The following is a 13,056-nucleotide window of genomic DNA, read 5'->3' as shown; positions in this document are numbered from 1 at the left end:
CTCCAAAGGCTCAGTGGGCTATATTATGGTGATAAACACAGAGCATAAGCATTACATGGCGTTTGCCTCCACCTTTACCTTTATATTAACAATTCAACCCTGAGTACAATATACGCCGGCAAACACTTCGTGATGCATTTTATACACGACACAACACAATCATCACCACCTTTACCATATTCCCAATACTGTAAACAGAGGAATAAAATTACTTCTAACCTATATACTAGAAGTCCCTCTCAGCACAGACAAAATAGTCTGAAGGCATCAAGCATAGTCAAAATAGCGTCGTATTGAAGAAATAAATTTGGCACAAATCTTGTACCTATGAAATACTTTTGCATTTTATTTCGGCTGACATCAAATGCTTTTGTTATATTGGAGTCATCTAGGTCAATAAATGTTAAAAAGCTATCAAGATTAACGTTTTGGCAGAGAAGAAAACAGTTTGTATACCACTTCAGGTCACGAGTGCCCATTTTATTTCGCTTAGATCTTTCACTTTCTCTAGATTTGTTATTCCCTACAATCAAATTAAGTATTTCTTATTTTATTTGTGCTACCTGCTGGCGATTGTTCATCATAGGAAAGTACTTTACTACGGAGGGGATAAATGAAGACAGTATCTAACCCCTCCAATTCAAAAAGGTATTCTAAAGCTCAGTAAAATCGTCTAAAGTAAGCAAGAATTACATAAAATGTATGTTCGAATGGCTGAATTAGTCAGGCTACCAAGTGACAATTTTGTTCAGCCGAGGTTCATTCCAGCTGTCAAAATGTTCAAAGTTGCCTCGATTAACCTTTCGAATGCTAGAATTTTCCTCACTGAATAAAATAATGTAGATTTAGCCTGAATAAGATATCCAAGTCTCCATGGCAACGAAAGGGTAAACTTTGCAGCAATGTTTTCGCGAAGCATACCATACACACAGCTACCAGTACACTTATTTTCCAGGGTCAGGACAGATCCAGTCTGCATTCCTGCTAACATCTGACGATTTTATTTAAGCGAGTAACTGGAGCCTGATATTGTTAACATTGGTACCACCAACCCTTTCATGGTCGAGAAAACTTATTTTATTCTAGGTAACGCCAGACGATTTTCTTCATGTGAAAGCAAGTCGCCCCTTACGGAATCATGGAGTCTGGCTACAGACAGACAGACAGAAAGGAAGTCACTGGAGCTTGAAAGTGTTTATGCTGGTACCATTAACCCTTTCATGGTCGGGACAATTCTAGTATTCTCTTCCAGGCAAGATCAAATGGTGTTACTCAGGTGAAAATGAGTCATAGGAGCCTCAGTGTTAACTCATCGACCTTTACTATCTATCTATCTATTGCCTGATGCCATAATCCCATTAGGGGTGGCCATTTGACTCCGAGTTATATGTTTTACAGGAAGGGGCACTAACCCTCCACCAACCCACTTGATGACACGTAGGGAGCACGTAATTGTTTGGTTATATGGTTACCACCCAGCGTTGTAAATGGTTTCTTGGCTTACAGGAAACCATTAGGCTTGTCACTCAATGTAAAGCCACCTGTAAAGGAAAGAAAAGCAATAAGAAGTGACAGGAAAGATGGGAGAAGCAGGAAGAGAGGAGGGCAGGCACAGAAAAAGAATGATAAAGGCTGAGGAAGAAGTAGGCAGCACTACATCAAGTGAGTGGATGATGGTCGCCACCACCTACTCATTGCAGATAAAAAAAAATAAAAAATAAATCAAACACTGACTGTGAATCACCCTAATTATATGAAAAACAAGCCTAAAAAATAATACAACGGTTTAATAAGTGCAGACCAACCTTTGCTAGCCCCTTGAATCCGGTGCACATGTTGTTATACCCGCGCGAAAGCTGGTATTATGCTTTAGGTGTGTGTGGGGGGTGCAGAGGGGTGTTACCAGTGTGGGTCACTGCGGATTCACCCACTAATTTCAATGTGAATGGACAGAAAAGCAGGAGAAGCGAAAGGACTTGTGATGTTGCCTGTACGGTAGAGGAAGATGTGACTCAGCAGTAAAAGGTTTTTTGGCTCAGTGACCCTTGTTTAGTCGATAGGCAGTAAGTCTAAGCCGTCTTCTCACCGGTTAAGGGGTTATATTTTTGGCTGTCAAGGAAGCTCCCTTACACCTCTTGTTTGCCGTTTCTTTTTTATACGATTGGATACTATCGTTTTGTTAGTAATTTATGCATAGTATGGAGATATTAGAATGACTGAAGGAACACAGAAGACGGTAAGGTGTATTAAGGAATATATAGCGCTTAGGAGGTGTTAGGGAGCTTTAGTACCATACAAGAATACGGACCAAGGTGGTTCCCCAGCACCTCATCCTTACCAGTTAATATCTGTATATGACACTAATTTATTCAGGCTATTTATGCAGTCTGTGACGGCGTTGGAATGATACAGATAACACAGGAGAGAACAGTGAGGTGTAATACGCTTAATATATCGCAAAGTATAAGTGTAATACGCTAAATATATACCGGGTAGCTCTATATCGTTGGTTAAGGACGCTTCCTAACACCTTTTCTAAAGCGATTTATATTGCTTATTACAGATTGCTGTCCTCTTCTTTGGTATATAAATCTTTCCACTATCGCCAGACCCTGCATATATAACGCGGAAAAGGATATTAACCAGCCATATCGAAAAATAAATCGTAAAAGGAGAGGTATTAGGGAGCTTCCTTAACTGATGGGAATACAGGTCTTGAATAACAAATGTCTTGTCTGTGTAGGGCAAAAGGCGTCGTGTAATCCCGTAGGTCTTTTTATTTAAGACATCTTCACTGTATTTAGAACCCTTTCACTGTATTTAGAACCTCTTTACTGTATTTACAACCTTTTCACTGTATTTAGAAACTCTATACTGTATTTAGAACCTTTTCACAGTATCTAGAAACTCTTTACTGTATTTACAACCTTTTCACTGTATTTAGGACCTTTTCACAGTATTTAGAAACTCTTTACTGTATTTACAACCTTTTCACTGTATTTAGGACCTTTTCACTGTATTTAGAACCTTTTCACTGTATTCAGAACCTCTTTACTGTATTTAGAACCTTTTCACAGTATTTAGAAACTCTTTACTGTGTTTAGAACCTCTTCACTGTATGGTCTGCAGTCCTGACGGACCCAGGTTCGAATCCCGGCTGGGGCAGGGAACAGTTTAAGGATTTGAATTTCATTATATCAGGCTTTACTGATCTACCAGAAGACCCGCCGACATGTCGTAAAAATACCCCCGCTAATACCAATATACCAGTCCTGCATGAGACAGCCCTAGCATGTATTCAGTATGGACGGTGGGTGTTAGCGCCGAAGTGGTGACATGTAGAGGTGTATGGTATGTAGGAGGACTGCTGGGCCTTGATAGCAGGCTGTGAAGCCTATGCCCTGAGTCGGACCAAAAAAAAAAAAAAAATAGAACCTCTTTACTCTATTTAGAACCTCTTCACTGTACTTAGAACCTCTTCACTGCATTTAGAACCTCTTCACTGCATTTAGAACCTCTTCACTGCATTTAGAACCTCTTCACTGCATTTAGAACCTCTTCACTGCATTTAGAACCTCTTCACTGCATTTAGAACCTCTTCACTGTATTTAGAACCTCTTCACTGCATTTAGAACCTCTTCACTGCATTTAGAACCTCTTCACTGCATTTAGAACCTCTTCACTGTACTTAGAACCTCTTCACTGTATTTAGAACCTCTTCACTGCATTTAGAACCTCTTCACTGCATTTAGAACCTCTTCACTGCATTTAGAACCTCTTCACTGCATTTAGAACCTCTTCACTGTACTTAGAACCTCTTCACTGTATTTAGAACCTCTTCACTGCATTTAGAACCTCTTCACTGCATTTAGAACCACTTCACTGTACTTAGAACCTCTTCACTGCATTTAGAACCTCTTCACTGCATTTAGAACCTCTTCACTGCATTTAGAACCTCTTCACTGTATTCTTTACTTTACTCTGGATAACTGTACTGAGCATCTCTTAACACCCTCAGTCCGGTGATTATTTTTTTCAGCTCATTTTTGCTGCCTCCAGTCCGTTTTACTCGTATTTTCTCAGCTTGGGAAGGATCTCTAGAACTGAAGGATTAATTTAAATACTAAATAACTTTCATTTTTAATACCAAAGATGAATAACACCTTCTGGTGGTAGCAAGAATTGAAGAAATAATTTATCATGGAAGTGAAGTGGTAGTAAAGCAATGCCCACATCACACTAAGGACCTTCCTCTCCCTTACGAAAAGGCTTAGAGTGGCTTTGAGGATTCCGGACACTTCTTGTACACATAACACCTCAGTATCCTCTTGATGTAAACTTATTTATGTTCAAATAAAGTAAAAGATATATATGGCAGAATTAAGGTGTAAGACGTAAAATAAATCGTTAAGGAAGACGTTTTACGACGTCTCCCATGTCTTACAGAATACGGCCCTTACTGTGAATGACAAGTATATTTCCTGTAGCGTACATGATGTGGCTCACAATGGATATCATTAATATAATCAAGAGAACATCAATTTATTTACTAAATTATTGGAATCAAAACTGAACACAGTACTCCATGTGTCGGTAATTCGGGACTGAACAAAGTGTGGATAATATTTCTTGATATAGTTTTGAATGTTCTCCATCTGAATCCAAGAAAATATTTTTGATTCATAGCTTCTCCACACACTTGTCTTGATTTTATGGCATTTGTTTTAAAAATTCCATTACTTCCTTGGGCTGTCTTTCGTACCTACCATAGTGCATTTAATAGACAGAGAGAACGAGAGATATAGACAGATAGATAGACAAACAAAAGTAGATATATAAGCATAGATGGATAGATATAAACATTATTCGTAAAGTAATATTTAATAATGGTGCTATTGATAGTCCTCCAATATTTCCATGTTCAACTCGAATATTGAACTAATTTTGTTGGACGGAAGTTTTTGCCTTTAATACTGAATAATTGCATTTCTCAATATATAATTCCGCTGACCATGTTGCAGTCAATTAATCCGTCTCTCTGAATTACCCACCTTTGTAGGGCTGTAATCTGATGTAATTACAATTCATTATCGCCTACCTAACGAGGCGATAATATAATCGCCTGCTCCAGTGTGTGTGTGTGTGTGTGTGTGTGTGTGTGTGTGTGTGTGTGTGTGTTCTCAAAATATCTTAAAGTGTGAGCAGATTGTATCTAAACTTTGTGGGCAGTATCCCGGGATATATGGCTTGTTTGTTAATAATTTTGGCGAAGTTGCAATGATATGCTCCCAACTGCCAGAAGATTTTGCAAGAAAAAATACTGTCTAGCTTTTTCTTTTAGCTTGCCATTATTCAATACAACCGCTATTTAAAGGGTAACTATTAGAAATTCTTCAACTGCCTGTTATACTCAATGACCTTCACCGACATGATACCCCTGACTCCAGGCGTCTGAATGCTAGCGTGATATTAAACTTCGTAGAAGTAAACAATGATACCATAAGATTTTCTTCGATTTTGGCGAAGCTGCGATAATATGCCTCCGATTGTCAAAGGATTACTGATCTAGTTTTTTCTTTCGTGATGGCGGGCAATACACATTCCAGGGCGAATGCTGTGGCCTTTATATTAATCTCTGAATTCAGGCAAGTCAGTGCCACATTATAGAATAGGACCCATCACTGAACCTTGTTGCACTCATCTTGTGAGATTTATCCAGGCTGCTTATTTTCCATTGCACCTCATTGTTTAGATTCCACAACCAGTTTCCTGTTCACCTAGACACACTAGCCCGAATGTTCGTCAGTTAAGGAAGCACCCTAACTCCTTTTCCTACGCAAATTAATTAAATACACCTTACGCTACTGTCCTTCTCCGTGTTACATAAATCCTTCCTATATCACCATACTCTGCATAAATAACGTATTAAAGAATATTAACCAGTCACATCCAAAAACAAATCACTATGGAACAGGTGTTAGGGAGCTACTTTACCCAACAAGAATACGGGCCACTGTCGCTGAAACCATGCGCTGTAAGTTTTCGAGGAACCCTTGATGGAGCCTTTATCGAATGCTACTTAATGGTCAAACGAAATTTTGTGTACGTTTTGCTTCATCTCGGATACTGGTATAATATAAAAAGGTGAAAACGATCAGACATGACAGATTATTTCAGAAATAGTGCTGTGAATGCTTTGTGTGGTTGCTAATGTTTAACTGACATTATTCATTCATTCGTTCACTCATTCATTCATTCACTCACCGCTATATTGCTTCATTTCATTCCATCTTTTTTTCTTCCAATCATTCGTGCCGGTATGCCTTATGTCCTTCCAGTAATCCAGCAGCAAAACCACAGCAAATAATGGTCAGAACATCAGCAGGAACAGAGCAGCCTGGACGGACACACTGCACCTGCCACTAAGAGGATCACAGGCTCAGTCTTGTGGGATCCCAGAGTGTTAAGTAGAGGGATGGCCTGTGTGTGTGTGTGTGTGTGTGTGTGTGTGTGTGTGTGTGTGTGTGTGTGTGTGTCTGTGTCTGTGTCTGTGTCTGTGTGTGCGTGCGTGCGTGCGTCTGTGTGTGTGTGTGTGTGTGTGTGTGTGTGTGTGTGTGTGTGTGTGTGTGTGTGATTATTTTGTTATATTCATGTGGTATTTCCAAACACCAGACTAAATTAGGCTTGAGATAAACTTCACAAGAATGAAAGTTATATCTTGCTCTTCCACTTCCAGTAGTATCTCCCAAGCTGGACAAAGTCTTAAGAAAGCAAGAGTACATGAAATACCCTCATAGTGTAGGAGTTACGATGACTTCAGCAGGGCGGAAGAGAAAATAAAACGCATTCCATCTGTGTGTTTAGGGCAGGATGGACAGGGTCCTGGTTTGCAGTAAGAGGGGCTTAGACGACTTAAGGATGGAGAGCGTCCTCAAGGTTGGAAGTCTTTGATGTGGTTTCCTCTGTGTGTGTGTGTGTGTGTGTGTGTGTGTGTGTGTGTGTGTGTGTGTGTGTGTGTGTGTGTGTGTGTGTGTGTGTGTGTGTGTGTGTGTGTGTGTGTGCGCGCGCGCGCGTGCGTGCGTGCCTGTGCCGTGCTTCTAAGAGGAAGCTGGAATGCGAAACTGTCTTCCAGACTTAACACACGTTTTGTACTTCAACTTGAGGGCAACACGAGTGCCATCACTGGTTTCAGCTTCTGTCTGCTGAATGTGATGAATAGAGTGACAACTTTTTTTTTTTTTTTCAACAAAACTTCACTCTCAGGAAAAAAAAGAAAAAAGGAGAGTGGTTGCCTGATGAACATGAAACTGTCATCGTACTCAAGGGGCAATTTGTTTTTAATTATTCTGCCCTTTAGTATACTATTATCTATTATTTACTAAACTATTCGACAATGGGACGTCATGTATATTACCGTATATTCTTGCTTCTTCCAGGCGATTTTACTCGGCTTAGAGGGGATTTTTGTGACTGCTACGGTTAGATAAAGCCTTCATTAGCCTCTTTACAGCTATGGGTCTGTCCTAAGCTGAATAAAGTCGACTAGTAGCTCCAAGAATAAACCACAAAAATACCATCGTAGTGCGCTGATGTTTGAATGGCTTATTGAAATAGGTTTGAATAGATATTATTTCCTTCCTCGCTTCTTTCTTTCTTTATCCCCATTAATACACTTCTTAACTTCCTGTCTTATTTTGCACCTTTTTATTTGCTTCTTCCAGCTTTCTTTTTGTTATTTTCAAAGGCTTATTTCCCTTGCTGTACAAAAAAAAAAAAAAATACTATTTTACTTAGTCGTTTATGAACGGATTTTATGTGCCATTTTAAAGTCCACGGCATATATATAATCGAATAAAATTCCTGATAGGATCCATCCTCTTGTCATGGCAGTTTTATATATATATATATATATATATATATATATATATATATATATATATATATATATTGTTACGGAACAGAGAAAGATAATGTACACTTTAAGTGAGAATACTAATAATCTCTACTGTCCCGTAAAGGTCCAGGTTCAAAATAAAAGAGTTAGGTAAAATTACAAGTTAAAGTTTAATGCTCAAACTAACAATAAAACATTCAGGACTCATAAGGATAATGTAATGGCAAAAAACAGGTTAAATATATGGTTAACTGCAATAGCCTCTATTAACACGAAATTAGCAAGAGTAAATTTACCTAAGTCAGCCCTGATAAAATGACAATACACTGGATAATGCTCAGTTAATGCAAGATAAATTATTACAGATACGAAATATTATTAATGATGGCTGACATTAAGAACCTTACATGAATTACAAAAACCCTACTAGGCCTAAGAATTAACACCTTATGCTACACAGTACAAGAAAAAATGCAACAACAGTTATACTCAAATTACACACAGCTGCTAGATGACTGGAGACTTCCTGAGCACTCACAATAATAACAGCTGTACAGGGGAGGACAGAGATGTGAACAATATGAGGAGTAGATCTAAGTGGCAATAATGCAGAGACTCAGCTCATTATATAGGGGCCAGCAGAGCTTGATACAACTTGTAAGAAGGACGCGCAAATGAAGCCATGGGGACAAAGAGTTGACAATCCTACTCTGAACAACAGAAAGGACGACTTACTCTACTATAACGGTAGAAGGGGGGACTGAGGCAGAACACGCTCCTGATCAAACATGCAGCATACTGTGCGTTAAAATTATACAAAGGATGATGAAATCATAGGCTATGTAACACCTCCCCACAAAGAAAAAGAAATTTACAAAGGAAATTTCTTATTACTCTAAAACAATCTGTCTAAAGTCTAGATAAGCAATCTGCAATAACATTTTTTTTCCCCTTGACATGTTGTATGTCTAAGGAATACTCCTGAAGAAGTAAACTCCATCTTGTCAATCTCTGATTTTTATCTTTAAACTTACTAAGGAATTTCAGTGGGTTATGATCGGTATAAATGACTATGGGGTCAGAACCAGAACACAAATAAAATGAAAAATGCTGTAAACCCAAAATCAAGGCCAAAAGCTCTTTCTCAATAGTTGAGTAGTTCTTTTGAGGTGGAGTGAACTTCTTACTGTAATAAGATACAGGATGTTCAATACCCTGATCATCCTCTTGCAGCAAAACAGCCCCAGCTTCTGTATCACTTGCATCAACAGCCATCTTAAAAGGCTTAGCAAAATTTGGAGTAGCGAGCACTGGCTGACTTAATAGGATAGCTTTAAGTTTGTTGAAAGAGGATTCACAGTTATCGGTCCAGACAAATTTAACTCCCTTTTTCAGTAGGTCTGTAAGTGGTGATACAAGAATTGAAAAGTTAAGAACAAATCTCCTGTAATAACCTACCATTCCCAAAAATCTTTGTAGCTCTTTCCTACTTTTAGGTCTGGGAAGATCACTTATAACCTGAACCTTAGCTGCTGGTGGTGCAACATGTCCATTACCAATTACATACCCAAGGTACTGAACTTTAGCTTGACCAAACTCACACTTTGATAAATTAGCTACAAGATTAGCCTGAACTAAACGCTCAAGAAATTTACTGACATGGCGTAGGTGATCTTTCCAGTTGTCACTGAAGATTAATACATCATCAATATAAACAACACACCCTGCCAAACCCTCTGTTACAACATTCATGAGCTTCTGAAATGTGGCTGGTGCATTCTTCATAACATATGGCATTACAGAACATGCAAAAGTCTTTCCTAGTGTTACAAAACATGAGATCTCCCTAGCACGTTCAGTCATAGGTACTTGCCAGTATCCCTTTAACAAATCAAACTTACTTATGTACCTAGCCTTTCCGATCTTGTCTATGCAATCTTCCACGCGAGGGAGAGGGTAAGTGTCTGTTTTGGTTATCTGATTAACACGTCTGTAGTCGATGCAAAGCCGCTGTGACCCACCTGGCTTAGGGACTAGAGTGACAGGAGAACTCCACTCGCTCTGACAGGGCTCAATCATCTTGTGGTCCAACAGGTAGCCAAGCTCCTTCTGGATGAGAGGAACTTTCACTGGGTTCACACGGTAAGGAGGCAATTTAATTGGCTTTGCGTCTCCAACATCGACATCATGCATCAACACAGTAGTTCTTCCTGGAGTGGCACGGATCACTTGCGGGTACTCCTGCAGTAATGCCGAAAACTCCTGCCTTTCCTCGGGAGGTAGATGAGAAAGCTTAGTCTGGAGATCATTCATGATATCAGTATTCTTCCCCAAACTATCACTCAGGCTCATACTGCATGGGAGAACTTCACTTGCAGACTCGGGTGGAACAGCTACAGTGCAGACTGGATTATTTTCGTCCTGCCTGTGATATAACTTTAGCATGTTGATGTGACAAAGTTGCTTGTTCTTTCTACGATCTGGTGTGGCGATGACATAGTTGACATCACTGAGTTTCTTCTCCACGAAATAAGGACCACTAAACTTGGCTTGAGGAGGTTGCCCATGCACTGGCAGCAGAATCAAAACCTGATCTCCTGGCTGAAAGTGGCGTAACCTGGACTTCTTATCATAACAAGTCTTCATCTTCTCCTGAGCAGCTCCTAAATTCTCTCTCGCCAGCTGTAAAGCAGTGGACAGCCGTTCTTTGAACTTCATCACATACTCCAGCAGGTTGACGTCATCTTCCTCCAACAGCCAGCATTCCTTGAGTAACTTAAGGGGTCCTCTTACTTCATGGCCAAACAGTAGTTCAAAAGGTGAGAAGCCCAGTGATTCATTTGGAGATTCTCTTGCGGCAAACACAACGAATGGAAGACCTTTATCCCAGTCTTTCTGATGTTCCAAACAGTATTTCTTGAGCATTGATTTGAGTGTTTGATGATATCTCTCCAACGCTCCTTGGGTCTGGGGATGGTAAGCTGAAGACGTGATCTGGGAGATGCCCAACTCTTTCAGAGACTGCTTGAAAACGTTTGACATGAAATTACTTCCCCGGTCTGACTGTACCTCCTTGGGCATACCAAACTTTGTGAAGAACCCTAGCATTTCCTTAACCACGTTCTTTGCTGAGATATTTCTAAGTGGAATGGCTTCAGGATAATGAGTAGCCATATCAATCAGAGTCAACACATAAGAAAATCCTAAAGAAGTCTTAGGAAGAGGGCCCACAATATCCACCAACACACGGGTGAATGGCGCCTCAAAAGGAGGAATGGGAACTAGAGGTGCAACCTTTTCGGTCTGATTACACTTCCCCACAACTTGACAGGTGTGACAAGACTTACAATACCAGGAAACATCCCTGAAGATACCTGGCCAGTAGAAGTGTTTCAAAATGCGTGCCACAGTCTTCCTCACTCCAAGGTGTCCTGCCAAACTGGAATCATGAGCCACTCTAATGATATCCTGCCTACAAACACGAGGGATGACAACTTGATGTACAACCTCCCACTCACAGTCGGCTGATGCTGTTGGGGGTCTCCACTTCCTCATAAGTACTCCTGACTTTATATAATAACAAGTAGAAGCACCAGCTGACTCTTCCTCACTGCAAGCAGAGTTAGCTAGACCTTTCAACTCAGGGTCAGCAACCTGCAACTCAACCAACTCTTGACGAGACAAATTATCAACACTACGGGGTACTGCCTCATCTGGTGAGTGGTCCAAATCAGCAAGAAAAGTGTCAGCTAGGATAACATCATCATCATCATTATCCTCTAAATCACCAGTAACTTTAGACTTAGCCCTAGTGACAGCACATGCAGGAAACACATCAGGGACATCACAATCCTGGGTCGCAGCCACTGGCTCACTAGACAACTGAGGAGCTGGACACACTTGACTTCCTCCAATATCATTTCCAAGTAAGAAAGTTACACCTGACATTGGGAGTGTCTCAACCAACCCAACCATAACGGAACCATTAACAAAACCAGACTCTAAATTCACCCTGCACAGAGGGACAGAGAAGTAATTATTCCCTACACCTTGTAAGATTACAGTTTCATCAGAGGAATTAACATTAGAGCCTAGAACACTGGTCAGCATAAGGGATTGGCAAGCACCTGTATCACGATATATTTTAACTGATTTCCTGTCATTACTGTCCAGAGGACTGACAAAACCATCAGACAGGAAATTAGCACATGAACTCTTGAGAGTGTCACCCACGTTACTGCTCAAAAGAGGAGCTCCATCATGAGAATTTAAGTTACCCCTCAAAGCAGGTTCAGTTAACTCAGTTAAGGAATTCTGGGAACTCTCAAGGGTGGACACTAGACCAATTGACTGAATATTTAAAGACTCCTTTTTGTTCACATCACGCTGTCTCCTAAAACATTTCTCCGTAGTATGACCAAGCTTACTACAATAAGTACATTTACTTTTCTGAAATCTGAGGTGAAGCTGGTACTTACTTCCTGAGAAACATCATCTTTATTCTCTTTCCTGTTACCTGTACTCTGAGTAGAGGCAACGTACTTACTCTCAGCTTTCCCTTTTTCTTTAGAATATCTCTTGTGAGTGAGAACATATTCATCAGCTAAAACTGCAGCATCAGACAAATTATCTATTCTTTTCTCATCAAGATATAGGCTTACATCTTTATTAACACACCTCTTGAAGTCCTCCAGCAAAATCATCTGCTTAAATTTACCAAAATCAGAATCCACATTCTTAGAATTTAACCACTGCTCTAACAGATCTTCTTTGATTTTTGCATACTCAACATGGGATTGCTTATCTTGCTTGTAAGTTGTCCTAAATTTTACTCTATAGGCTTCAGGAACAAGCTCATAGGCCTTAAGAATCAAGCTCTTAACTACATCATAATTATCAGATTGATCCTGAGGCAAAGATGCATAAGTTACTTGAGCTTTGGTGAGAACAGTTTGAAGGAGTACTGGCCAATACTTTTTGGGCCAATTAAAACCTGTAGCTACCCTCTCAAACAACTGAAAATACTTTGTTAAATCAGATTAATTAAAAGGAGGGACAAGTTTAACATTTTTAGCCACATCAAAATCATCAGAGCTAGATGATCCAGTTCCACCTTGTTTCATGCGATACTCATGGTCTGCCTGAATCCTAGCTAGTTCAAT

This window comes from Coenobita brevimanus, chromosome 80, assembly GCF_032717465.1.
Source record: "Coenobita brevimanus isolate Jiangsu-jjx chromosome 80, ASM3271746v2, whole genome shotgun sequence".
In the NCBI taxonomy this organism is placed as follows: Eukaryota; Metazoa; Arthropoda; class Malacostraca; order Decapoda; family Coenobitidae; genus Coenobita; species Coenobita brevimanus.
This window is presented reverse-complemented; position numbering follows the sequence as displayed.